Genomic DNA, 27,952 nt, shown 5'->3' with positions numbered 1-27,952 from the left:
TTGTCCTTTAAAGATTTTTCCTTGTTTTCTTGGGTGACCATGTGTCAGCATGGGGTGATACAATAATGTGTCACACATTCATTAAAGTTTCATCGTGTGACATTGGAAAGTATCGCACCCCTTGGGAAGAAATGTCGTGCGATATTGGAAAGTATCACACCTTCATTAAAGAATTTTTATACGGTATTTGAGAAGTATCGCATGCCCTTGAAAGGATTGTCACCCAATCCCTAAAAGTGTCGCCTTGCTTCTTTGGAAATATCACATGATACTGGAAAGTATCGCCCAGTGCTGATTTAAAGTATCACCTAATATTTGTGAAACCTATCCAGTCAGACAATGGGCATTTTTTAGTAAGACTTGAACTTTTCAAAAAGTGTTTTGGGTACCCTCTTAAGTGTTCTTCAATCCTTTGGTGTCGCATTTTGGATTTGGAATGTTTCTATTCGAATTTAATTCTGCGTCTCTTATTGTCTGTCATTTATTTGATAGTGGTGTTTGGAGATTCATTGGTTAATAGAATTGTTGGTGATGTCTTATATTGTGATCTTTCTAATCCCTATATGATGTTGTCATGTGTATTCATACTTGTACAAAAATAAAAAATAGGCTTGAATTGAATCCTTATTCCAAGGATCTTCGGGCAGGGCATTACATGGTTTTGATCTCAATTTGCCTCTTGTGTTTGTCCTTTAAAGAGTTTTCCTTATTCTCTTGGGTGACCATGTGTCAGCATGGGGGGATACAATAATGTGTTGCACATCCATTAAAGTTCTATCGTGTGACATGGGAAAGTATATCACCCCTTGGGAAGAAATGTCATACAATATTGGAAAGTATCACACCCTCATTGAAGAATTGTCATATGATACTTGAGAATGTCACATGCCTTTGAGAAGAGTGTCGCCCAATCCCTAAAAGTGTCACCTTGCTTCTTTGAAAATATTGCACGATATTGGAAAGTATTGCCCAGTGTTGATTTAAAGTATCGCCTGGTATTTGTGAAAAATTGTCTGAACGGATAGCGTGCATTTTTCTGTAAAACTCAAACTTTTTAGAAAGTGTTTTGGGTACCCTCTTAGGTGTTCTTCAATCCTTTGGCATCATATTTTGGATTTGGAATGGTTCTATTCAAATTCAATTCTTTGTCTCTCGTTGTCTATCATTTGTTTGATAGTGGGGTTTGGAGATTTGTTGGTTGCTCAGATTGTTGGTGAAGTCTTCCATTGTGATCTTTGTGATCCCTGTATGATGTTGTCATGTAGATTCATACTAGTAAAAAAATTTTTTTGGCTTGAATTGAATCCATGTTCTAAGGATCTTCAGGCAGGGCATTACATCCGGTATCAGAGCCATGTTCAAACATTGGGATCTTTGTGTATATGTTGCCCATATAGTTGTTGTTGCATTGGTTGAGTTCGAGTGTCTTGGTGAAGAGCTCTTGATTTTTGTTGCTTTGGTATCTACTTGGGATGGAATTTCTTATCCAGTAGATGCAACTAGATCAGTGTGAGGAGAAGGAAGTGAGTTTTCCTTGTTTTGTAGATGGAATCGATGTGCCTTGATTGGTTGGTTGCTTGTGTGACCCTCTTTGGATGGAACCACTGATTGGTGTCCATGTGTTGGCTTTGAGTGCCTCTTTTGTTTTCTCTTGCGTAATTAAGTGCATTGTTTCCCTATCTTCTCCTATTTGTAAGTGAATAAATGAGTCTTATTTATGATTCTGTGTTTTGTCATTATAGTAATGAAATGGTTCCTTTCATTGAAAAATGAGTGTTTATTGTGAATCATTACAAAGAAGTAGGTTTTTCATTATATCCTTGGATTAATGACTTAAGTCCCCAATTTGATTGCTTCATAAGCTAATGGAAGATTGTATTAATTTGGTGGATATCTAATTGTTGCATTGTATGAAAAATAATTATGAAAAATTATTGTAGTCTGCATATGCATGAGGTTATTGATGGTATATTGCTTGATGTGTATGAGTATGTTCTCTAACACTGTTGGGATGATGTATTCCTTAGCATTGTGTGGTGATTTATCCCTCTTGTGTGACTGTCCTCAGTCATCACATGTAATGTGATTTGATTAATTGATGCCTTATTTTATTTGGCCAGAGGTACTTTCCTCATGTTGTTGGACTAGCATTGGTTTTTAGTATTTTTCCTCTCTTGGAATAGTCATCAAATTTTATCCATCCCTCTCTTTGTTTGGGTCGATTCGAAGTTTAACTAGGTTGGCTGGTTATTTTCCCTAATCGATTGTTCACTCAAAAAGTGAATAAGTATCCAAAAAGGAATTTAATTCCTCACTTCTCACTTTTGAATTAGAAATATAATGTGTGTTTGGTAATAATTCTTAAGATAATTAAAAAGAGGAATTGTGCACCTTCTGTTGGGAAGTTGATGCTACATGAAATTGTGCACCTTCCATTGGGAAGTTGATGCTACCAATACTAGCTTGGGCTTGTCAATGCCAAGCAACTCTTCATGATGTCAACCCCTACTTAGTAGCCTTATGAGTGTTTGATCAGGACCTATACTACTTTCATTTTCTTAGGTTCTTGGTTATAGCCATCATATTGCTTGGTATGAGTGTTAGCCATGGATGTTTTCTTTTTGTGTGATTGTGGTTGGATCATTATCTCCATCAGCATAGTGGGTGTGGACCTATGGGTGCCACATGGTTGGGAGGTGTAGCTGTTGGAATATCTTAATGGAAATAATGCTTCTGAGAGGGAGGGGGGGGGGGGGGGGGTTGGTGAATCAGAAGTACTAGCTTTTAACCTATTTTTCACAAATCCTTAATAACATAATATTGAAATGTACATGAATGCATATCAACATTAAGTAATTATGAAAAACACATGTGCATCACCACATAACATTAGAAATTTTGGTAACCCAGAAACCCTCAAGGAATAAGAAGGTAAAATTGGGGTGGGGATGATACCCACAAAATTTACTGCAGCAATAATGTTTAACCACTTCCGATGGTCTTCCCTGTTAAAGGCCTGCCTTGTTAAAGGCTTTATGCTATATCAAGAGTGACCTTGTTAAAGGATTTACAAACACTTTAGATGAAGTGTTACCCTGTTAAAGGATTTAATCACCTATTTAAAGGATCTACAAAATAGCTGTTAAGCTAACCTATCACCATAGGGTTTCCTTTCTAATATAGTTGCTAGAGAGTATTAGGTATAATAAACCTGATAGTTTACAATCCTTCAATTTTTGAATACAGGCACTTGATCTGCTTTCTCTGATCTTGATCCTCTGAGATCTGATATTCTTCACTCTAAAAATAGTTTGCCTTCCACACCTTAGTCCATCATCATACAATGAGACTTAGTCTTCCTTATAAAGACATTCAAAGACTTAGGATTAGATGTGGATCTACGATCCATATTGAATCTCTGTTTACCGCTCATTCCTTGCACTTTTATTTTTGGTTGCATGCCTTCTCCATTTTTCTTATTGGCTGCATGTAGATTGCATAGGAAATATAAAAGATTTGATCTTATCATTTAATCCTTCAAGATTCATCATATGTAAGCCATGAAAACGGTTTACATCTGCATTTGTAAAGTTACAGACTCATATGTGTATTCTGTGTTACTCAACACTTACTAATCCCAGATGCTCAACACATGTAACAAATTGGCTTACTCGACTCCTGTTGCATTTCTGTATTGCTCGGCATCGTCTCTGACTCGACACTCAAACATCACTCAACACTTGTATCATGCTCAGCACCTAAATTCATTCGGTACTTGATCTTCACTCGGCACCTAATCCTCACTCAGCACCTGAAGGCTTCTTGGCACCTAAAGGCTACTCGACACTTGAAGATCACTCGACACCTGTTGGATTTCCTAACTCAACTTATGTTGTGGCTCAGCATACATAGTGTGCTCGGCTCCAATGTAGAAAATGATTAAGTGTGATGACACTCAAATGTCAAAACCATTTTGAGACTAACAATCTCCCCTTTTGACATGAGTGACAAAAACACTTAACTGACCTTATGAGTACATTCAGGTTTTAAAATCCTTCATCAAAATTTTGTAATATACAATATATATGTCAAAATTGTTGTAACTCCTCTTGAGTTGATTGTGCCATTATCTGTGTTATCTTGGTAACCAAAATTTTATGTTGTATATCATGCTCCCCTTTTATCTTGTTTCCCCCTATTAACTTGGCTCTCCCCTTGTTAACTTGTCTCTTTGTCTCCCTCATTCATCTTGTCTTCCCCATTCATCTTGTCTCCCCCTTTTCATCTTGTCTCCCCTTTTTTGACACTTATGTCAAAGGGTTTTAAGGGTTAAGACCATATTTTTCCAAAAATGTGTTATTTACCTCCATAATCATCCTAAGAGCTGCATCCCAATTATGAAAAGCAATTTCCAATGACTTGTGTTGGATGGTAGTCTCGGCAGCAAGGTGAATAAGTCCTTCTGAAGTAGAAAGATTTGGATCTTTCTTGAGAACAACTTCAACATAGACTTGTTCTTTATGGAGTACTTCTAAATGTGAGGTAATGGAGGATTGGAGATGTATCAATTTTTCCTTGATGGTGGCCTCTTCTACTGTTAATACAACTATTTCTTTCTGAGTGTGAAGCGTTTGACCAAAATTCTTCTCACTTTGAGCTGGATCTTTTGGTAGTTGCATGCTTGAAATATTGAAATTCCTCTCCATGCTCATTATCTTTTGGCTTGTCTCCTATGTGAAGTATGAAAAGTCACACAAATTTTTGTACAATGAGAATATATTCTCAAGTACCTTTTTCACTTTGTCTATGACTTTTTCCAATTCAATCCATGAAAGTGTTATTTCACTAGATATTTTCTCATTAACTTTCCCTTGAAATTTTCTTTCAGACCATTCCATAAGTTTTGCATTTGTCTCTTGGTCTGCATTTGTCACCTAGTCAACAATATCTGATAATTGTTCCATGACATGCTTGGACTCATCTAGTGACTGAATATTGAAGGCATCCATAAATATGTCTTTGATTTCATGTAAAGTTTGTTTTTATTGATACTCCTTCCAGAGTATCTCTTGCCTCTTTCTTCTGTTTAATGCTTCTTGCACCTCATTGATTTGAACAACGTTTATTGTTTTTGAGTCATAACTTGGTATGACTATCTCCTCATCTAGTTCAGGGTCTCCATGGTGAAGTACCCTTGCAACTTTTGTAGAACTGGATCCTGGTGCTAATATTTGCAATGACTTTTGTGAAGGATTCCCCGAGGTAGGCAAATTTATCAATGTTTGTATTGCCTCCTGCTCTTTGGGGGTTTCCTCTATTTTCTCCTCCTGCTTTCTACCTTGATCAATTATTGTAATTTTAGGAAGTGCATCTTGAGTTTGTGTTGTAGGATCAGATGTAATAGTCTGTCCTATTTGTTCTATTTCTTTGTCTACTGCTACACTTCGCTTTTGTATTGTTGTGTCAATTATGCCTGATGAAACAATTGTTGGCATTTGAAGTTGACCACTAGTAGCTATAGAGATGATGGAATGTGGTTCTTGTGGATTCACCTTATCTCTAATTGCGTTTTCTACTAGTTTTTGTAATTCATCCATACTGACCAATACTGGATCTACACATAATCTTGCTTGTTGCGTGGATTGGTCAAGCATTCTTTTGAGATCCTTTGTAGTTAATGGATTGATGTTCTAAGCAAAAGTGTCAGGAACATCTTGTACTATTACAATTTCTATAGGTGTGATGGATACACGAGGAGGGCTAGAAGGTGGCAACTGTGTGTCTTGCACACTCTGGTCTTGTTGCTGCTCTTGCTCAGCTGTTGCCGTTTCATCTTGCTTTTGTGTCTCCTCCTCTGTTTCTTTCTTTTCTTCTTCCTTCTTCTCTTCTTCTTGTTTCTTTTCTTCTTCCTTATTTTCTTCTTCCTTCTTCTCTTCTTCTTGTTTCTTTTCTTCTTCCTTCTTTTCTTCTCTACCTTGCTCTACTTCTGTCTTCTCTTCTCTCCTTTTTCTTCTTTCTTCTGGTGGAGTAGTAGCTTCTTCCTTGTATTCTTCTTCAAGAAAATATTCAATCTTTTTGTAGAAGTTCTTCCATGATTTTGTTGTTCTTTGTACAATTTCTTCCATTTTTTTTTGGAGAATGAAGAATACCCTGTACTTAGGTGTAAACCTATTATTATGCCTTTTGATTGCTTTCTCTATTTTCTCCTTAGTCAAATCAGGTAGTATGCTTGCTAGGGTTGATTCTCTCATCTCCTTCTCCATTTTCAAAAAAAAATGTCATCTGTCTTCTACAATTTTAGATAGTTCATTTGTTAATTGTCCATCTAGTTCAAGAGGAGTATACTTGAACTGTGCCATCATTCCATACACTGATTCTTCTATTCTATTTTGTTCATCTTTAGTGAACTTATTGAAATCAACTTTATTTATGTTGCTTAAGTCTCTATTTACAATCTTTTTACATAATGTATCAACTAAAAAATGGCTTATCTTTTCAGATTGATCTTCTTCATTAGTATCAAGTTGAGCCACATATTTTCTTCTTTTCCTCGGCTCTTCCTGTGTCTTCTTGATTGTTTTCTTCTTTGTGGCTTCCTCTTTAGCTTTTTGTGTGGAGGCCCTCATTGTAGCTCTGGTTGTTAGCTTTTGGGGTGATGGCATGGCATTTTTCTTTGGTGTGGGCTGAGCTGGAGGCTATTCTATTACCTTTCTCTTCTTTGGCTTGGCTTGGATTGGTGCTTCCTTGGCTTCTTCTTCCTCTACACCTTCCTCCTTGTCTTCACCTAGGCATTGAGTTAATTCCATTGGCCTTGTTCTTGTTCATCCTCATCATCATCATTGTCATCATCATCTTCTTCTTCAACTTCAGCCTCTATTCCTTCACCAAATTTCTTCTTAATTTTCTTCATCAATTTATCTTTCTTTTTCAATGTGGAGGTAGTTTTTAATTCCATATTTATCTTTGACCTTACCACATCATAAGTGCCAAAGTGTGGGGCACTCTTATTTGTCTCTTTTGCCAACAATGCAGTTATTGTTGCAGATACTTCATCTATGTTGATCTCATAACCAAATGGCTTTAGCCATCTCACCCTTGGAATTGTTGCTTGGATATAGGTGAAGTCAATATCAACTAAGAAGCATTTATCATTAATATGTTTTTCCTTTAAGGAAACTGGTATTCTCACCCTTTGCTTCATGTATTTCTTAAAATCCTCAAAATAGCTTGTCATCAGGGTATCAAAATTGTCTCCCATTTGTTTTATATATTCATTAATTTGGGATATGATAGTTCTATCACTTCTCCATGCAACTTTGCAAAAAGAGGGAAATTCATTCTGAACATAAAAATACACAAACCAGAATTGCTCCAAATTTACATTGAGCACCCTTAGTCCTTTTTATGGCTGCTAGGTTTTCATTAATTTGTTGTAGCTGCAGTTCTGCAAGATCATAAGTATGATCCTTTTTCACCAGTTTGTAGCCTACATCTACTACGATACATGGCACACTGTTGAGTCTACTAGATTGGTAGAATTTGTGGGCAATAGCTCTAACAGAAAACTCAACTAGAGGATCCTGAATGGTGTGAATTGTCATTCCTCTTTTATTCCACTGAGCACCTGTGTTCTTTTCTATAACCTCCTTGGATTCACTTCTCAAGGTCTTGAACCGATCTAGGGTAGGATATCTAGTTACCCTATGAATGATTCTTTTTATGATTTTGACAGGGACATCTTCTAACCACAGACTACCATCATGAATTCTGCTCAACACAAGTCTGATCCATTCTGTTTTAAATATGGTAGGAAAACTCAAAACTTGTGTTAAACCCTTCTTTTCAGCAATTTTGTATTCATCTTTCAAGACTCCATCGACACACAGCTTTGCATAGGCTTCTCTTATTTCCATGTCTCCTATGGCTCCTATCTTACAATTATAGCATCTCCTTACATCCTGAACCATAACAACATTTGGGGGTATGCAAGAAAGGGCTCCGGCGGGATTGTTTTTATATGCAACTTTATGGATAGGGTGAAAATTAGGTTGCCTAACCTCATTAGATACTAATTGGACTTCAAATGACTCTTTGTCCTGGGTTGTCTTAGAACTCGAAGCCATTTATGCAAACTAGGGTTTCCTTTTCACAGAAATATGAAACTGCGTAGCTTGGCACAAATGAAAAATACCTCAAGATCGATGAAAATGCATTGTAAGGGGTTGCAATCTGCTTGGAATGTTGGATTTGTTGTTATGAAGTCACTTTTCTCTCTTTCTCTTCTCTGCTTCTTGATCACGATGAGGAAGAATGATTAAAATCACAATAATATACCCTATTTCCATTGCATTAAATGCTCAACTACAAACTCGGCCTCCGAAGGATTTTTGACATTACTTGGCTTGCACTACATTTCCACTTCACTTGGCTTCCATAGGAGTTACTCAACTCAGCATCAGCTATCAACTCAGTCGTTGTTAGGAACTCGACATGTATTGGAGTTTTACTCGGCATCCAAAGACAGCTCGACATCATCATTTAACATTTTGTCTTGGCATCTTGTTTCATGCTTATTTCTACTTTGCATTGCTTCTTCATGGTTTAGGGTTGATGTATGATACTTTCTTATATGTATCAGCCCTGTAATCTCTTTCTTGTGTTTAATTGAATGAGAAATGATCACTTGACCTTGTGGGTGAAGTGACCCTTTCATTGGATGAACTTGATTCATTCTTTTTCTATCATATTTTCTTCATGTTTGTTCTTATGTGTTTCACATCAATCTTTTCTTTGCCCTTGTTTACTTCAATCTTTGGTGCCTTTGACCTTGTAGGACAGTTTCTGCTGATATGACCAGTTTTCAAGCAACTAAAACATGTGGTTTGGTTCAACCATCTTTTATAGTTCCCTTTGAAATGTGTTCTTATGCAGTTCTGGGGTCTATGCCCATATTCCTGACAATAATGATAGCTATACCTAGTTTTGTAATCCCAATGGTATTGACTTTCATTTCCTTTTGTTTTTGCTGGTTGATTTAATGCCCACATAGGCTTTGATCTGCATTCAAATGCTCTATGTCCATACTTCTTACAATTATGATAATGTCCATCAAATCTTTGTGTCCTTGTGACTTTGGATTTGCAATCTTGTGTCATATGTCCTTGCATGTTGCACTTGTGACAGTAACTCTTGCTCTTGGGTGTGTTTTGCTGATTGAATCTTCTACTCCTGCAAATATTAGCAGTATGCCACTTTTTATTACGGTAATGACAAATGGGTTTAGAATCCTTACCTTTGTCACCTTTTTTCTCAAAATTCTTTGATGATTCCTCAATTTCAGTGTTGTTGTATCCAAGTCCTGATGTATCATGGGTTGATCTTGGAAATTTCATCAACTGTTCAAAGTACTTGATGGCTTCACTTGACTTGTTTAGATTCTCTGCTACCTCTTTTTCTCTATTCAATTCATTCACCATTTGTTCATTCTGCTTCTTTAGAGTAGAGATCTCAATATCTTTCATATTGAGTTCATGATGAAGGTTCATCATTTGGGCAAGTGTATCCATCTACATGTTTGACATCCTTGTTAATTCAATACTTTTTTCTTCAAGTCTGTTTGCAAGATTTCTTTTGTCATCTTCCATCATGACTTTATCCTCGACTGCTCTTTTCTTTTGTTCAATGATCTCACATAACATTATGGCCTATGATTCATGTTCCATCTTGAGAGATCTTATCTCTTCTACTTGAACTTTGTTTTTCTCCATCAGTTCTACTATTGCTACATCAAATTCTTTAGTGTCTCCATTGACAAACAGTTTTGTGGTATCTATCTCCTTGTAGTTTGTATCATTTTCAGCTATGGCTATATCCTTTCTTCTTTTCAAGGATTTTCTTAGTTCCTCCCTTGCTTCCTCTACTTTTTGTAGAGCCAGTTGCACATCAATCACTTGATTGTCAATAATCTTTCCAAGTTTGAAGACTTCCATATTCAGACCTTTTTCTCCAAGCTATTAGACTTCTTCTTGTGAGAACCTTACAGCTCTGATACCAATTGTTGGAATATCTTAATGGAAAGAATGCTTCTAAGGGGGGGCGGGGGGGTAGGTGAATAAGAAGTACTAGCTTTTAACCTATTTTTCACAAATTCTTAATAACATAGTATTGAAATGTACATGAATGCATATCAACATTAAATAATTATGAAAAACACATGTGCATCACTACATAACACTAGAAATCTTGGTAACCCAGAAACCCTCCAGGAATAAGAAGGTAAAACAAGGGTGGGGATGATACCCAAAAAATTTACTACAGCAATAATGTTTAACCACTTTTGATGGTCTGCCTTGTTAAAGGCCTACCCTGTTAAAGGCTTTACATTGTATCAAGAGTGACCTGGTTAAAGGATTTACAAACACTTTACATGAAGTGTTACCCTGTTAAAGGATTTAATCACCTATTTAAAGGATCTACAAAATAGTTGTTAAGCTAACCTATCACCATAGGGTTTCCTTCTAATATAGTTGCTAGAGAGTATTAGGTATAATAAACCTGATAGTTTACAATCCTTCGATTGTTGAATACAGGCACTTGATCTACTTTCTCTGATCTTGATCCTCTGAGATCTGATATTCTTCACTTTGAGAATAGTTTGCCTTCCACACCTCCGTCCATCATCATACAATGAGACTTAGTCTTCCTTATAAAGACATTCGAAGACTTAGGGTTAGATGTGGATCTACGATCCATATTGAATCTCTGTTTCCCGCTCATTCCTTGCACTTTTATTTTTGGTTGCTTGCCTTCTCCATTTTTCTTATTGGCTGCATGTAGATTGCATAGGAAATATAAAAGATTTGATCTTATCATTTAATCCTTCGAGATTCATCATATGTCAGCCATGAAAACGGTTTACATCTACATTTGTAAAGTTACAGACTCATATGTGTATTTTGTGTTACTCAACACTTACTAGTCCCAGATGCTCGACACATGTAACAAACTGGCTTACTAGGGTCCTGTTGCATTTTTGTATTGCTCAGCATTGTCTGTGACTTGGCACTCAAATATCACTCGGCACCTAAAGTCATTTGGTACTTGATCTTCACTCGACACCTGATAGTCACTTAGCACCTGAAGTCTACTCGACACCTGAAGATCACTCGGCACCTGTTGGATTTCTTGACTCAGTTTATGTTGTGGCTCGACATACATAGTGTGCTTGGCTCCAATGTAGAAAATGGTTAAGTGTGATGACACTCAAATGTCAAAACCATTTTGAGACTAATAGTAGCTACCTTCACCACTGTTAGGGACCGATGTACAGAGATAGTCTTTTGTCCTAGTGCAACTATTGTTAGATGTTTTCACTTGATGCTCGGGTTTTGGAGTATGTTTTCTTGTGATTTATGCTTTCATTAGAATGCTTGTATATCATGTTTAGATGATGTTAGTTTATTTTATGTGTTCCCATATTATGATGTTTAGCATTTGACTAGATGATGTGAGTTGTCGTATTGTATTATCTATTGTTTATTGGTTTAGCATGTTAGATTTCTTTATTATGATGATTAACATGTGATAGGTGATGTTATTTGCTTGTAGGATTATCTTATGTTTTACTACTAGCATGTTAGATTTCCTTATGCTTATATTGTAGCATGTTTTAGTAGTGATGTCCCTATTATGATAGTACTGACAATTTGATCAATGGCTTGGGATGTTAAGCATGGGGTATTGCTAGAATCCATGATGGTCTTATGATGCTATTGACGGTTGGGAGGAACTACATACTTAGTTATTTTGTTCATTGCGATGTTACTTCTATTCATTGTGATGTTTCTTCTAGTACATTCTTTTACTGTTGTGGTTTTAGATGGATAGATGTTTCTCATTCTTGTTCATGGCATCTTGTTGCTTATGCACTCGAGTGTTTGTTCCTCGATCTATGTGGATCCGGTACTCCCCAGTGTGGAGCTTCTAATCTCAATTTGGCTCTTGTGTTTCTCCTTTAAAGAGTTTTCCTTGTTTTCTTGGGCGACCATGTGTCAACATGGGGCGATACAATAATGTGTCACACATCCATTAAAGTTTCGTCATGCAACTCTAGAAAGTATCGCACCCCTTGGGAAGAAATGTTGTGCAATACTATAAAGTATCGCACCCTCATTGAAGAATTGTCGTACAATACTTGAGAAGTATCACATTCCCTTGAGAGGAGTGCCACCCAATCCCTAAAAGTATCACCTTGCTTCTTTGGAAATATTGCAAAATACTAGAAAGTATTGCCCAGTGTTGATTTAAAGTATTGCCTGGTATTTGTGAAAACATGTCTAGGCAGACAACGAACATTTTTCAGTAAGACTCAAACTTTTTAGAAAGTGTTTTGGGTACCCTCTTAGGTATTCTTCAATCCTTTGGTCTCACATTTTGGAATTGGAATGTTTCTATTTGAATTCAATTCTGCATCTCTCATTGTTTGTCATTTGTTTGATAGTAGCATTTGGAGATTCATTGGTTTCTCAGATTGTTGGTGAAGTCTTCCATTGCAATCTTTGTGATCCCTATATGATGTTGTCATGTGCATTCATACTTGTTAAAAAAAATATCTTGGCTTGAATTGAATCCTTTTTCTAAGGATCTCCAAGCGAAGCATTAAACTTCAACAATAGATTGGGAAGTACAACTCTGCTTCTTGCTTGTCCATGTAACAAGTCTTCTGCCTAAGAAGAATGCTCCTCCACTGGTGCTCTTTCTGTCATCAATATTTCCAGCCCAATGAACATCAGTTAGGCTTTCAGTTCAAACTTTTCATTCTTCTTATAGTATAAACCATACTCTTTTGTTCCTTTCAAGTATCTCATTATCCTTTTCATGGCCATCAAGTGATTCTCTCTAGGGTTAGCATAGAATCTTGCAACTATCCCCACAATTAATGTAATATCATATTTTTTGTGTACTACATATTGCAATTTTCCAATCATGGATCTGTCTTGAGCGTTGTTACCCTAGGTTTACTTATCAATTTTGAATCCTCAAGTCCAGATGTCTTCAATATCTCCTTGACATATTTTTATTGAGTGATATATACACCATATTTCATTTGATAAACTTGTAATCCCACAAAGAATTTGATCTCACCAAACATTGACATTTCAAACTCTTGCTTCATCTAATTTACAAAATCTTTACACAAAGCATCTTGTCCTCCAAATGTTATGTCATCAACAAATATTTTAGATAACAGTATACCTTTTTCTTTATCTATCTTCATGTACAAATTATTGTTATCATTTGTCCTTTCAAATCCAATCTTAACAAGATAAGTATGAAGTCTCTCATACCATGCTCTTGGTGCTTATTTCAATCCATATAGGGCTTTGTGTAGTCTACATACCATGTTCTTGTTATTTTTATCGACAAAACCTTCTGGTTGTTCTATATAGACTTCTTCTTCTAATATTCCATTCAAAAATATAGACTCGACATCCATCTGATAAACTTTGAAACCTTTATATTCAACATAAGCAAGTAGAATTCTTACTACTTCCATTCTTGCAACAGGGGCAAATGTTTCACCATAGCCAATTCCTTCTTCTTGTGCATACCCTTTGCAAACTAGTCTTGCTTTGTTTCTTGTCACTTCACCATTCTCATCTAGCTTGTTTTTGAATACCTATTTTTTTCCAATCACATTCTTGTCTTTTGGTCTAGGAACTAGACTCCAAGTCTTGTTCTTTTCTATCTGCTAAATTTCTTCTTCCATAACCTTGTACCAGTCATCATCTTCCAATGCATCTCTCACTATCTTAGGTTCCTTCATGCTTAACAAACATAATTCACTTCTCAATCAATTTCTTTTCATTGGCCTTGCATCTTTGTTTCCAATGATTTGATCTATAGAATGGTGCATTTTGACATATTTGGATAGTCTAGGCTTAGTTCTTGTGGTTGCATTCTATCTCCTAGCTTCATATCACTGTGTGCATCTTTGTCAAGTGTTTTAGCATCTCTTTCATGTGTGCTAATCCCAGAGTCAGATTGTGCATTTTCCTCATTTTGCAACTCGACATTTGAATGTGACTCGACAGTTGTCGAGACTTGTTGTTGCTTTGCTGCATGATTTATAGCATCTTCTTTAGTAGGCATTCCTTCATAGTAGTATACAAATGATTTGTAATCTTCTGGTTCTTTTGTGGGTTCAGCCTCATGTGCTTTCGTAAACTCATCAAAATTCACATTTGCACTTTCCACAATTTTTTTAGTGTTGGCATTTAAACACTTGTAAGCTTTACTTCTTGTGGAGTAACCATGGAATATACCTTCTTCGCTCTTTACATCAAACTTTCCATTCCCAACATCTCTAAGAATATAGCATTTGCTTCCAAATACCTTAAAATATTTCACATTTGGTGGATGACCATACCATAGTTCAAAAGGTGTTGAGTGACTACCTTTCTTTACTTGCACACGGTTCAAGGTGTATAAAATAGTACTTATAGCTTCTCTCCACTATTTTAGAGAAACATTTTTCTCCATCATGAGTTTTCTAGCACGGTCCATTATAGACCTGTTTCTTCTTTCAACAATTCCATTTTGTGGAGGGGTCCTAGGTGCAAATGTCTGTTTCTTGATTCCTTTGTCATTGTAGAACATCTCAAACTCGTGTGAAGTGAATTCACCTCCTCTGTTTGATCTCAAGCATTTCAAATTATTACCTGTTTCCTTTTCAACTCTTTCCAAGTACCATTTAAACATTTGAAAAACATCTAATTTTTGTTTTAGAAACATGACTGTCATTATTCTAGAGTAATCATCAATAAACAACATTATATACTTATCTCCTTTGTAGCTTTGCACTTCAATAGGTTCACACAAGTCAGTATGAACAATTTCAAGTATTTCCTTAGAGGTATAAGCTTTACTTTTAAAGTTGACTTTGTCATCTTGCCTAGCTGACATTGTTTGCACATTATATTTTCTGGTTTCTTCAACTTAGGAAAACCTCTAACTCTTTTCATGTTGCTGATACTAATCATATTATCAAAGTTAACATGACATAATCTCTTGTGCCAAAGCCATACATCATCATATTTGGCAATAAGACAAGTAGCATCTTCCATATCTAAATAGAACAAATTACTCCTAGTTTGATCACCTTTTCCAATCAAGTTTCCAATTGTATCATATATCTTGGCTGATTTGTTTCCAAACTCAACTTTGCACCCCAAATTATTCAATTGTGACACACTCAACAAGCTATAATTCAATCCTTCAACATAATAAGCATTGCCATATGAAATCTTGTATGTGAGCTTGATAGACCCTTTTCCTTTTATCAAACTAGGTGCATCATTACCATATCTTACACTATTTCCATCATAACAGGTTAAGGTAATGAACTTACTCTTGTCTCCAGTCTTGTGATGTGATCATCCACTATCAATGATCCACTTGTCATTCTTTTTTACACAAGTCATAAGTGCAGTTGCCTCATCTTCATATGATTCATCCTTTATTGCAACATATACCACTTCATCATCATTTTCATCAGAGTCATGTTCATCAACAGTGTAGCATGACTTCTTGCCTTTGTCTCTATAGTATCTTCCATCATCTTCTCTTCTATCTTTGTGCTTGTTCCCTTCTCTAAAGTTCTTCTTCTGTGTACATCTTGCTGCAATATGACCAACTTCATTGAAATTAAAATAGATGATAGGCAACTTACCTTTGAATTTACCTTTTCCTCTATGAAATCTTCTTGCTAGCAATGCTTCCAATTGTTCAGTGTCTTCCTCATCTGTACTACTATCACTGGATGCATACTTTATCTTTCTTTTCTTCTTCTTTGGCTTTACCTCCTCAGTATCTTTCAGTAAAATTTTTTCTTTGAAAGTTGATTCAATACTCTCTAGTCTGTAGTTGTCAAAATTTGATAGCTCAAAAGCAGTAAGTCTACGGGCGCTAGACCTTCAAGGATTAGATCATTGTCTGGTATACATCTTAACTCTTGGATTATAGACACTCTAATGGTATACACAGGTAAAAATGTTTTCAAGACTTTACTTAGCACAGTATCATCATCTATTTTACCAGTAGCACCTTTTATTGCACTAACAACTTCTTTTATTCTAGAAACATATTGAGCAATATTCTCACTTTCTTCCATTCTCATGTCATCAAACTTACCTCTAAGGCTCTCTGACTTGGCTCTTTGAACATTTTTGTCTCCTCCATAGATCGTGTCTATGGCATCCCACATCTACTTTGTATTCTTAAGGCCTTTGATATCATCAAATTCAACATAGCTTAGGGCATATGTAATCTCCAACATTGCCTGATTGTGTTCTTCCTTTTTCTTCAAATCTTTAGTAGTTAGGGCTCCTACTAGATCAACATGTTCTACTGAAATGCAAGATTGTGCATAGTCTCCAAGTCCTCCAAGGTGTAGCTTCATCAAATTTTGCCATGTAGGAAAATTATCTCTGTTGAGCTTGGGTACCTCTCTTTTTGACATCTTGATCTTTATGCTTTTAGTACCTTAAAATTAATCCTCTTAAGCAACTGGGCTCTAATACCAATTGTTGGAATTCTCTTAGAATAACTAGGAGGGGGGGTGAATTATTTATTCAAGGTCTAGATGTACAAATAAAACTTTTCACAATTCAGTGAACCCATAAAACATTCTTAACCATGCATGCACTCGTTATGTGTTAACCAAAATTGATAAGTTACTATTAAATCAACATGCAAAAATGTAAAGTATAAAACAAAACATATCCATCAACACATTTGACACAATGATTTAACGTGGAAACCTAATTTGGAAAAAACCACCAGTAACATGCTACTCCTTTTTCACTCTTCTGAACTGATGCCCTATTAAAGGTTACAACACACATTGTTAAATGTGACCCAGTTAAGAGATTTCAATCACCTTGTTCAAAGTAAGCCTTGTTAGAGGACTTTAGGCCATTCACTTGGAATACCACCCTATTAAAGTAATTACCAATGATTGTTAAGTCAACCTTACTCCAAAGGATTTACCCTAATATGATACAATTGTTAGAAAGTAATAGTAGAACTTTGATCCAATACAATTTACAACCTTACTTGCAGAGTACAGATCACTATTCAGTCCTCAACTCTACTAGGCTTCCATTCTTTGTAGTTCTGACAGCTTGTTCACCCTTCAAGCATTCATCCTCTTTAAGCCTTCTTGCTTAGTTCGCCATTGCAGACTTCTTCTCTTGGGTCACTTGATGAAGCAAACCCTTTTCCTTCTCCTTGTCAGATTTTCACATCCAAAACTCTCTAACCTTTTTGCTTCATGACTAGAAATCCCCACATATAAGAAATTAGAACACTTTTTCCACTCATTATCCATCACAAGGTTTTTGATGGATTAGGTAGGATACAATGTATCTACCCCATATCTTGTCTTCTCTAGAAACTTCTCCTAGAATGCATTTGAATTCGCCTCCAAGATGGTTTACATAAGATTATGTGTCTCTATCTCATCAATCTTATCTTCCTCTTGATTCACAAGTTCCAAGAAAATAAACTCATCGACTTTTAATTGGAGAATCTTTGATCTTTTTCATAATGTAGCAGCTCAACATTATCAATTTATTGATGCTCAACACATAAGGTGTTACTCAACATTTACTGTAAAATCACTTGGCATCAACTGGATTTTACTGGTGCTTAGTATCAACTAAAAATTACTCGGCATCTACTAACTTGCTTGACATCTACTAACTTACTCAGCATCCACTAGAAATTGATTTCACTTGGCTCCAACTGACTTTTCACTCGACTTGCACTAACTTTTCTCGACACCTTCTATCAACTTGGTCAAGCTTAGCAAATGAACTTTGTTCAACCATATTCTTCTAAACTTTCTAAGTGTAGCCAATCACTTTGTAACCTCAAGTATATTATCAATACATTATGTTATTATTGTCTTAACTGATTCTTGCACTTCAATACATAATCATAACTCAACCTTTTCTCTAGGTACTTTTGTTACATCTTGTTGATCGAATCCTCCTCATCAATCAACTAAATGATAGTGCTTGAAACATATAAGAAATTGTCTTACCAATATGTAGCAGGTTTGACATCAGTGACAAAACAATGATTGAAACACATAGTCTTCTTCAACAATCTTACTACTCAAATGATCTTTTCAATCATATATCAACACATTTCATGGTTTGGCTAGTTTTTATAGAAAGTTTATAAAGAATTTCAGTGTAGTTTGTAATGCTATGACTAAGACAATGAGGGGAGATAAAAAGGAATTTAAATGGACAGATGGAGCTGATAATAGTTTTCAAACTTTGGAAAAAAAGGCTGTCAAGTTACCTATATTGGCTTTGCCTGATTTCAACAAAGTATTTCAAGTTGAATGTGATGCAAGTGGTAATGCAATAGGAGATATATTAAGTCAAGAATGTAAACTTGTTTCTTTCTTTAGTGAAAATTTGAATGATGCTAAAAGGAAGTATTCTGTGTATGATAAAGAATTTTATGCTATTACTCAAGCATTGAAGAAGTGGAGACATTATTTGATTCCTAAGGAGTTTGTGTTGTATACTGATCATAAAGCTTTACAATACTTGGGAAGTCAACATAAATTGAATCAGAGACATTTGAAGTGGGTTGAGTACTTACAGAGTTTCACATTTTTTATTAATCATAAGAGTGGAGTTACTAATAGAGTTGCTGATGCATTCAGTAGAAGACATTCTTTGTTGACTGAAATGAAGGTTGAGGTTCTTGGTTTTGATGAAATGAAAAAGTTGTATGATATTGATCCTAATTTTTCTAAGGCGTGGAGAGAGTGTAGAGCACCAAATTTGACAAACCACATCAGTAAGTATGATGAATATTTTATTCAAAATGGTATGTTGTTCAAAGGCATTCAGTTGTGTATCCCTAGAAGTTCTATGCAAGTCAATCTAATTAAGGAAAATCATAGTGGTGGATTGGTTGGACATTTTGGAATTGATAAGACATTGAGTTTGCTGAAGGATAAGTATCATTGGCCACAAATGTATAAGGATGCTTATAAATTTGTAAAGAGTTATGGGGTTTGTCAAGTTGCAAAAGGAGTAAGTCAAAATACAGGTTTTATGCACCTATTACTATTCTTGAGAAACCTTGGAGTGACATCAGTATGGATTTTGTTCTTGGATTACCTAAGACAATGGACAGATTCTCTAAGATGGCTCGTTTCATACCATGTAAGAAGACATAAGATGCTAAGCATGTTGTTAAACTTTTCTTTAAAGAGATTGTGAGATTGCATGGATTACCAAGAAGTATTATTTCTGACGGAGATAGTAAGTTTGTGGGTTATTTTTGGAAGACTTTGTGGAAGAAGATGGGTACTGAGTTGAAGTTTAGTTCTACATTCCATCCACAAATAGATGGACAGACAGAGGTTGTGAATGGAAGCTTGGGTAATTTGCTGAGATGTTTAGTTGGAGATAAGCCAAGTAATTGAGAAGTAGTGTTGGCACAAGTTGAGTTTGCATATAACAATTCTATGAATAGGAGTATAGAGAAAACACCTTTTGAGATTGTTACTAGAATGCAGCTTAGAGGTATATCAGATTTGAGAGATGTTGTTGGTGAAGAAAAGAGAAGCACTGCAGGAGAAGAATTTACTAATTTTATGGAGTCTTTGCATAAGGAAGTGAAGTTGAGGTTGGAACAAAGTAATCAAAAATATAAGGAGAATGTTGATAAGTCCAAAAGACATCATGATTTTGAAGTTGGTGATGAGGTGATGGTTCATTTAAAGAAAGGAAGATTTCCTGTTAGAACATACAGTAAGCTAAAGATGAAAAAATTTGGACCTTGTAAGATCTTCAAGAAGTTTGACAGTGGTAATGCTTATGAAGTTGAATTACCCGATGACATGGATACATCTCCTATATTCAATATTGCTAATTTGTTTAAGTATCATGAGTCAGATGATGAAATTGTTGTATCAGAAGATTATCCTAAGAAGCAGATTGAAGAAGTTGAACATATATTGGATTAGAGAGTTGGAAAGAGCACAAGATGAAAAGATTACTATGAATATATGGTGAAGTGGAAGAACAAGCCTATTGAAGATGCTTCATGGATTTCTCAATCCGAGTTGGATTCAACTTAGATTATGACATCTTGATGATTCAGGAGAATCATTTCTTTCAACCCTAGTTGTCTGATGCAAGAGCATCCTTGGTTGCCTTGTTATCCTGCTCATTTTTGTTAATTCTATGAGTTAAATGTCGAGTTATTGTAGCTCTAGTAGATGCCAAGTTACTATAGCTCTAATGGATGTCAAGTTACTGTAGCTCTAATAGATGTTGAGTTACTATAGCTCTAGTGGATGTCGAGTTACTGTAGCAATCTAGTGTTGACCAAGTGTTCCTTCATGTGCTGAGTTACCCAGTGTATGCCAAGTGACTCTTCATGTGCCGAGTTACCTAGTGTATGCCGAGTAACCTTTCATGTGCCAAATTTTCCTGTTTATGCTGAGAGTCAGCATTTGGATGTGATTTCTATGAGCCAAATTGCAAGATTTATTTTGAGCATGATATTTATGTTAAGATCTTTTCTTGGAATTTGTCTAGACCGTTGTTGGGTTGGCCTCCCTCTTATGTAATGTTCTAGAATGGTCTATAAGTTGTTTTGACAAGTATATATAGAGTGTTTAGGCTTAGAGTTAGAGAAGTTTTTAGAGGGATTCTGGAGCAAAACGCAAAATTTTAGGAAGTTTTTTGCATAGATATCTGGAGCTATGAATTTGATGTTGGATCTTTGATCTTGAATATATTTGTATCTGGCCATAACCCAGAAGGCCTTACAGCTAGGCATGTATGCTAATTATTTGATGAATCAACAAGTGTTTTCTCTTCTTCCTCCTTTGGTTGTTGTTTTGTGTGTTGCGTTCTGTTGTGTTAACTCATGCAAGGTTGTTTGGGTAGTTGGGTGTGCCTTTGGTCCTAATTATTTATCCCTCCTTATGTCATTTTTCCATGTAGTTGTAGTTGCTTTCAGCACATATTCAATGTCCTTAAGAAATATCATACAAGTGTTTAACTTGAGAGTGAACTTCTTCTTATTTTGCTTTAAAGATTCCTTTACCTCCTTCTTACTAAGATTTGGCATGATTTGTTTCAAGGTCTATTCATAGATGTCCTTGGCAGTCTTCTTTGCATTTTCCCATCTAGGCTTTATTGCCTGCATAAGTTCATCGGGTATTTGTCATGCAAGCTCATCTAGTGAATACTTCCATTTGCCTAGCTTGGTCATGAGTGAATCTTCTATTTACCTTTTCTCTTCTTCATTCCTTGTCTCATACTTGAGAAATTTGAAATTTTCCATGCTAGATCCTTCTTCCATCATCTTTGACCTTTCTTGAAGTGTAGGTAAAGATCTCTTGAAGATTATCTGCTTGGCTTCATCTTCACCTAACTTCAATTTCTTCCTGGACTTGGCTGCCCTTCTTGTTGTCAACTATGGAATTTGATTAGTCCCCAAGTGGGAGATTGTTAGTTTATGGTGGCTGATCAGGGAAGTTCTGTACATACTTCATAAATTCTTTGGGGTTTGAGGCATTGGCCCAAATATTTTTTGGCTATTATTTGCTAATTGGCTATAATTCACCAATTTATGGCTGCCATGTTGTAACTAATTTTAACCCTAAAGTGACAAAAATACTTGTATAAAAGGGCTTATAGTTAGGGATTTTCATATTGTGTGATGTGAAAATTGCTTCTTGTAGTGGTATTGAGCTATAAGGGATTGTAGATTGTAATCAAGATTGTAATAATATTAGACTTGCTATTTGGTGGACGTAGCCTAGGGATTGGGTGAACCACGTTAAATCTTGGTGTCTTGTGTTCTCTTATGTGCAATCTATTATTTTTTATTATTGGTTATATTTGCATGCAATTGTTATTTCTGTCTAAGGTTAATCCTAACACTTCTTGTGAATATAGAAGGGGATAACTTAGCAGGTCTAGTTATAATAACCTTATCTTTCTTTCTTAGAGGCTCTTCTTCCTCAGATTTGACTTCTTCTTCTTCATCCTCTTCATCATCATCTTCTATATCATAACCTTTTTCCCTTGGTAAGTATTAGAGGAGAACTTTCTCACTTAGTGCTTTTCAGTAGCTTCTCTACTCTTTTCCTTCCTTTATTCACTACTTGAGATAGCTTGATCTCAAGCTCAATTCTTGCCTTTGCCTCATCATATGTTCCAAAATATGTGGCTTTAGGATCCATAGGCTCATTCATCAGAGCCTCTATGATATCCTTAGTGTCATCGATGTTAACCTCATACTTTAAAGGCTTAACCCATGCCACTCTAGGTCTGACTGCTCGAATGTACACTTTGTCATAGTCCACCATGAAACAAATATCATCCTTGTAATCTTCTACAAGTTTCTTAGGAATCCTAAATCTATTATGCATCTTCTCTTTGAATGATTCAAAATAGTTATCCATGATGCTATCAAAAATTTCACCCATTTCTACTATATATTCATTGATCTGATATAAAATAGGAACATCTTTCCTCTATATTATTGTACCTTTGGAAGGGAAAAATTTCTAAACAAAGAAGAATAAACATGTCAAAAGATATCCAAACTTACATGGATTATTCTTTAATCCTTTGATGCTCTCCATGTTTTTGTTGATTGGTTCAACAATAACTCGACAAGGTCGAAGGATAGGTTATTCTTCACAACCTTGTATGCAAGATCAACAACTTCACATGACATGTTGTTTAACTAACTAAAGTTGTAAATCTTGTGTGCAATTACATGTATGCCAAACTTCAGCTCCATATTTGTTACTTCATTAAGCTTCATTCATTTTTCATCCCACTGGGCAAGAGGTTTCTTTGATAGTTCTGCTCGACCTAGGGTTTTGGTTGTCTTAGCTTTGTTTAGCATTGGAAGCCCAGTGATTCAATGAATCATTTTCTTCGTAATTTGAATGGGTTGGTCCAACCATAACTACCCATTGCATACACAACTTAGAATTTATCTAATCCATTTGACCTGAAAGTATCTTGGCATAGGACAAATATGCACCAAGCACTTGGTTTCCAAATGTTGATGTTCAAGCTTTAATGCACCATCTATACACAATTCCTTGAATGCTTCATTCATCTCTAGGGTTTTGAGTTCCTGAATAGAATAGTGGTAAAAAGAAAAGATGTCATGCATGAGTAATACCTTAGGTAGAATTTGAGACCGTGCACTAGTTGGGTCAAGCACCTCTGCAATAGCTAGACTCAACTGAAATTAGGTGCCTTGTAGTTGACTCCACAAACCAACATTTCATAACCTTTCTTTGCTTTGCTACTTGAAGACGCCATTGCTCCATAGGGTTTTTGAAAACTTCAAGAATTCTTCAACAACAAATACTCAGATCACTTGGGGGCTCTAAAATCACTCTGCACTAATAGCTCTGGAAATTCATGGTGAAACAATGCCTTCGATTTCTTCCTTCTTGTGGATTTCCTCGTTTTGATCACCATTAATGCTTCATACTTCATTCTTGCTTAGTGACATGCTATCCTCCACTTGGATTATTCTTTAATGCTTGGGAGACATCTACAGCTTGGTAGATCACCATCACTCAATAGGAAGTACAAATTTTGTGTTTGCAACAATATGTAACCTAACCTTGCTCGGTAAGGTCTTGCAACCTGACCTTGCTCAGTAAGGTCTTGTGACCCAACCTTGCTCGGTAAGGTCTTCGAATTTTCATCATACTCGGTGATCCCCATTCATCTTAAATTCTAATTGGATCTTTCTTCTTGCTAGTTGGAACTGATGTTGGATTACTTCTTCCGAATCACAGTTCCAGTGATCTCTAGAAGGAACTGTTAACCAAAATTGCCCTCCCACCAAAGAATCAAATTTAAATGATAATACACCCAATAGTCACCTAAGATTTTGAATTAAGCATTGGTTATATTTTATATTATGCCTTGGAATGTTTTAAGTTGTAACCATGTGATTTGCACAGTCGCAGTTTGTTGAGCTTTAACCAAGGTCAAGGTGGGGAGGGTTCGCTTTGCTTTGTTTTTGCCTAACCACATGGTGATATTGACATGCTATGGTTTAAGCTGTGAGAGTGCAGAAAAGGTGATCTTCAGTGCTTCAATGATATATCTCGCACCATTAGATCACCCAAATCTATGGCTAGTGCATGATCACTGCATGTCAAGAATTGGTTAAGTTTTGAGTTGCGACCGAGTGGTCCCCATTGTTTCACTTGGTCACAAGGGTTAGGGAAGGAACCTTAGTTTAAAGTGGCTATGGTGCGGATGTGGTCAAAACTCAACCTTCGCAAGGTCACAATGGTTAGTAAAGAATGCTAAGAGTAGGTTGCAAGGTAGCAATGATCAATGGTCATGGCTTCACAAGTAGTAATGGTTATTAAGAAAAGATGGTGGCGAGGTTGTGATTGTGAATGATCAAACATAGGCATAAAGATTGAATCACTGACAGAGTGACATAATGGTAAGAAATGTTTGGTCCATGTAGTAGGACTTGATGGTTAAGCCTCAGTTGACCAAAGGTCATGATCGATTTGGAAGTTGGTAGCAACAGAAGTAGTTCCTTGAATGATGAATCCGATCTTTCTTATCTCCTATAATCACTTTCATTGATCCTTAGGCTTGATAAATGCAAAGAGATATTCCACCACAGTCGGTTGATCCATTCTTTCAGTTAGAGATTAAATGACTGTCACTTCTAACCTCTTAGAGATTTGTTTGGTGAAGAAGTGATCCTCTCATTTATGGATTTACACGATAATCAGATCTTTTCAGTTTTGCAGTGATTATTCTTTGAAGATTTGATTGTAGTGGTTGATTTTTATCTTACGAGGCAATTTATCCAAGTTATGTTGGCACTATAAAGGAAAATATTGTACTCTTTCTTAGGGTCAGATCTTCTTTTTTTTCACTAGCATTGCCTTGGCATGCTACTGTAAATTTCCTCTTTTCCTTTGAATTATATGACTTTCTACCTTATCTCTTTCAATTGTTGTCGTACTGTGCAAGTTTGTTTGCCTCTCTTCGACATATTGCAAATATTTGTAATCTACATTTTTTGTATCTCTTTGGCTCGTGAATGATAAGAAGTGAAACATTTTTCGCTGTGTCACCCATGTGGTTATCTGATCTTTATGTAGTTTACATATTAAAGCAAGTTTGAATCCATATATCTTTGGACTGTCATAACAATAGTACTGTGCATGTATAGGCAAAGACTGGTCTGAACACCCTATTTTGGTGTATCACCTCATTATAATAGATTAGGTAGTTACTTTCATGTATTCCTTCTCCCTTTTCTCTTCAAGAATAGTTTAAGTGCATCCTAATAGTAGAGGAAACCAACCTTCTTCGGAGACTCAACCTCATAGTTCAAGTCCCACAACTTGGAGGTTGTTTCCATATTTCATGAGGTTTTCCTTAGGTAAGACTTTGGACAAGGTTGCAAGCTTGTGTGACAACATGAAATAAGTTGAAATGATTGAACCACCCAACTCATTGGCTTGGGTGCCATTCACTTCATGATCTTGGTTAACATTCTCTGGAGATTTTGGTACCTGTTGCTACCACATTTGTTTTATGATATTGTCAGCTTTGGCTTTCTTTTCATCTTCAATTCTACCTATGTTCATACAGTTCTTAGCAAGATGTCCAAGTTCTATACAAATATTACATCTCTCAGTAGTATCTCTTTTCCTCATGTGATGTTTCACACAATTTTCTCCACCATGCCCAAATTAACCACAATAGTGACATCTACACCTTCTAGTGTAATCCCATCCAAATATTGCTTTTACAATTTGTTTTGCTTGGTTCCACTGCTTGGTTTTGCACTCTGAAGATTTGTGTCCTTGTTTCTTGCAATTGTGATATTTATCTTCAAACTTAGGTTTCTCTTTACATTCATTTGCTCTATGACCATGCTTATTGCAACTATAACACTTTCTATTGATTTTTTCTTTACCATTACTCTAACATTTGTTTGATGTATAACCTAACTTATCATAATGATTGCAAGTAGGCCTTTTATTCTTTTAAGCTCTTTTTTGAGATGATTCACCTTCTTCTGTGTATTCTATTCCAACTTTTCCTTTGTGTCTATATTGACTTTGTTCATTCAATTGATTCATGATTTCCTGAGATTTCATCATTCTTTCTTAGGTTTTCTTTTCAATGTTGAGATCATTCTGCAGTCTTTCATTCTCTAATCTTAGATTCATAAGTTCTTTATTTGCATTAGTGAGTTGATCAATGAAGTCTTCTTGTTGAAGGGATAGTTGCTAAATTTCATTGTTCTTTTCTTCTATCTCTTCTTTGGCTTTTTCTTTTTCTTCCATGACTTCACATAATCTGACTAATTGGATTTTTTGTTCTCTTTTTAGTTTTTTGACTTCTTCTTGGAGATTGGAATTCTTTTCTAATAGGTCTTTGATTGCTTCATCAGCTTCGTCTGAATTTCTTTCTAGATATATGTCTTTAATTCTTTCTTCAGTGTAGAGATTGTCATTCATTTGTATTGCAAGATCTTTCCTTCTTTTCAATCACTGGGAGAGTTGTTCCTTTGCTTTCTTGAGTTGTCCAATGGCCAATTCAAGATCCAACTTTTTAGCTCCCTATCTAGCCTGTATAGCTCCATTGCCTTTGATATTTTCTCAAGCTGTTAAACTTCTAATGTGAGAACCAAGTAGCTCTGATACCAATTGTTAGAAATATAAGGTTCGAGAGGTTACTGAGAGGGAAGGGGTGAATCAAGAACTAATAAAACTTTATCTTACTTCAGCAATTAATCCTTCATATAATATTCTGATCTAATTGCATGCATGAAATAGTGAAAGCAAATAAACATTCATAACACTTTGACACAAGATATGGTGACTTAGAAACCTTTCAATTAGAAAGGAAAATTGGGGCGAAAATGATACCCACACGCTTTAACAGTGTAGTATAAAGCTAACTTGTTAAGGCTTACAATTGACCACTTCTGGTGATTTTCCCTGTTAGGAGCAATAAGGATTGTGAGGTCCACTTTGTTAAAGGATTTACAAACATACAATGAAGTATGTACTTAGTTAAGAGATTTAGCAAAGACTGTGAAGTCTACCCTGTTAAAGGATTTGATTGATGCACTTGTTAGAATGAACTAGTGGCTGATCTCTGATCTACAACTCTGATTAGCTGGTTGAGATTCCTTGTATTGTAATGATCACTTGACTATGATAGATAAATCTTTGTTGTCCCTTATATTGCTTGTAGCCTTCTTGAATTCACACTCCTGCTCATCATATACTCTTCACATTCATACTTGTATATGATACAATGTATTACTTATATACGAATCCAAATCATAACCTACTAGAGTCGGCTACAATACCAATTTCATCATAATTCACATACTTGGCCCAACTACTGTAACTCGAGTTCTGAAGACAAACTCAATGATGTTTTGATACACAACAAACATTGTCAATGCTTGACAATCTTCGATACTCGGTTGAACTTGAAGCTCGGTCCATATTAATCACTTCCAAGTAGCTAAAACCCGGTTAACACTTGGTGACTTGGTGAATATTGAGAAACTCTGTAGCAACTGGATCACTCGGTTGACACTGTATGACTCGATCAACACTAGATCCACTTTGTTAACCCTATGAGCTTGGTAGACACTATTTGGACTTGGTTAACACTACGATCTTCTTCACTTCCATGGAATAGCTTGGTAGCTTTTACTACACTCGGTTTGCCTGAAGTTTGTTTATGAAGCTGGGTAAACACTGTATAGCTTAGCAAACACTGCAAACTAACTCAGGTGCTCGATAGATACTGTATTCTGACTACTTGGCTCGGGACCAATTGAATCATTTGATTAA

This window comes from Cupressus sempervirens, chromosome 1, assembly GCF_028749045.1.
Source record: "Cupressus sempervirens isolate cs-2001-9-10 chromosome 1, ASM2874904v1, whole genome shotgun sequence".
NCBI lineage: Eukaryota > Viridiplantae > Streptophyta > Pinopsida > Cupressales > Cupressaceae > Cupressus > Cupressus sempervirens.
The sequence above is the reverse complement of the archived record's forward strand: the minus strand, read 5'-3'. Positions refer to the sequence as shown.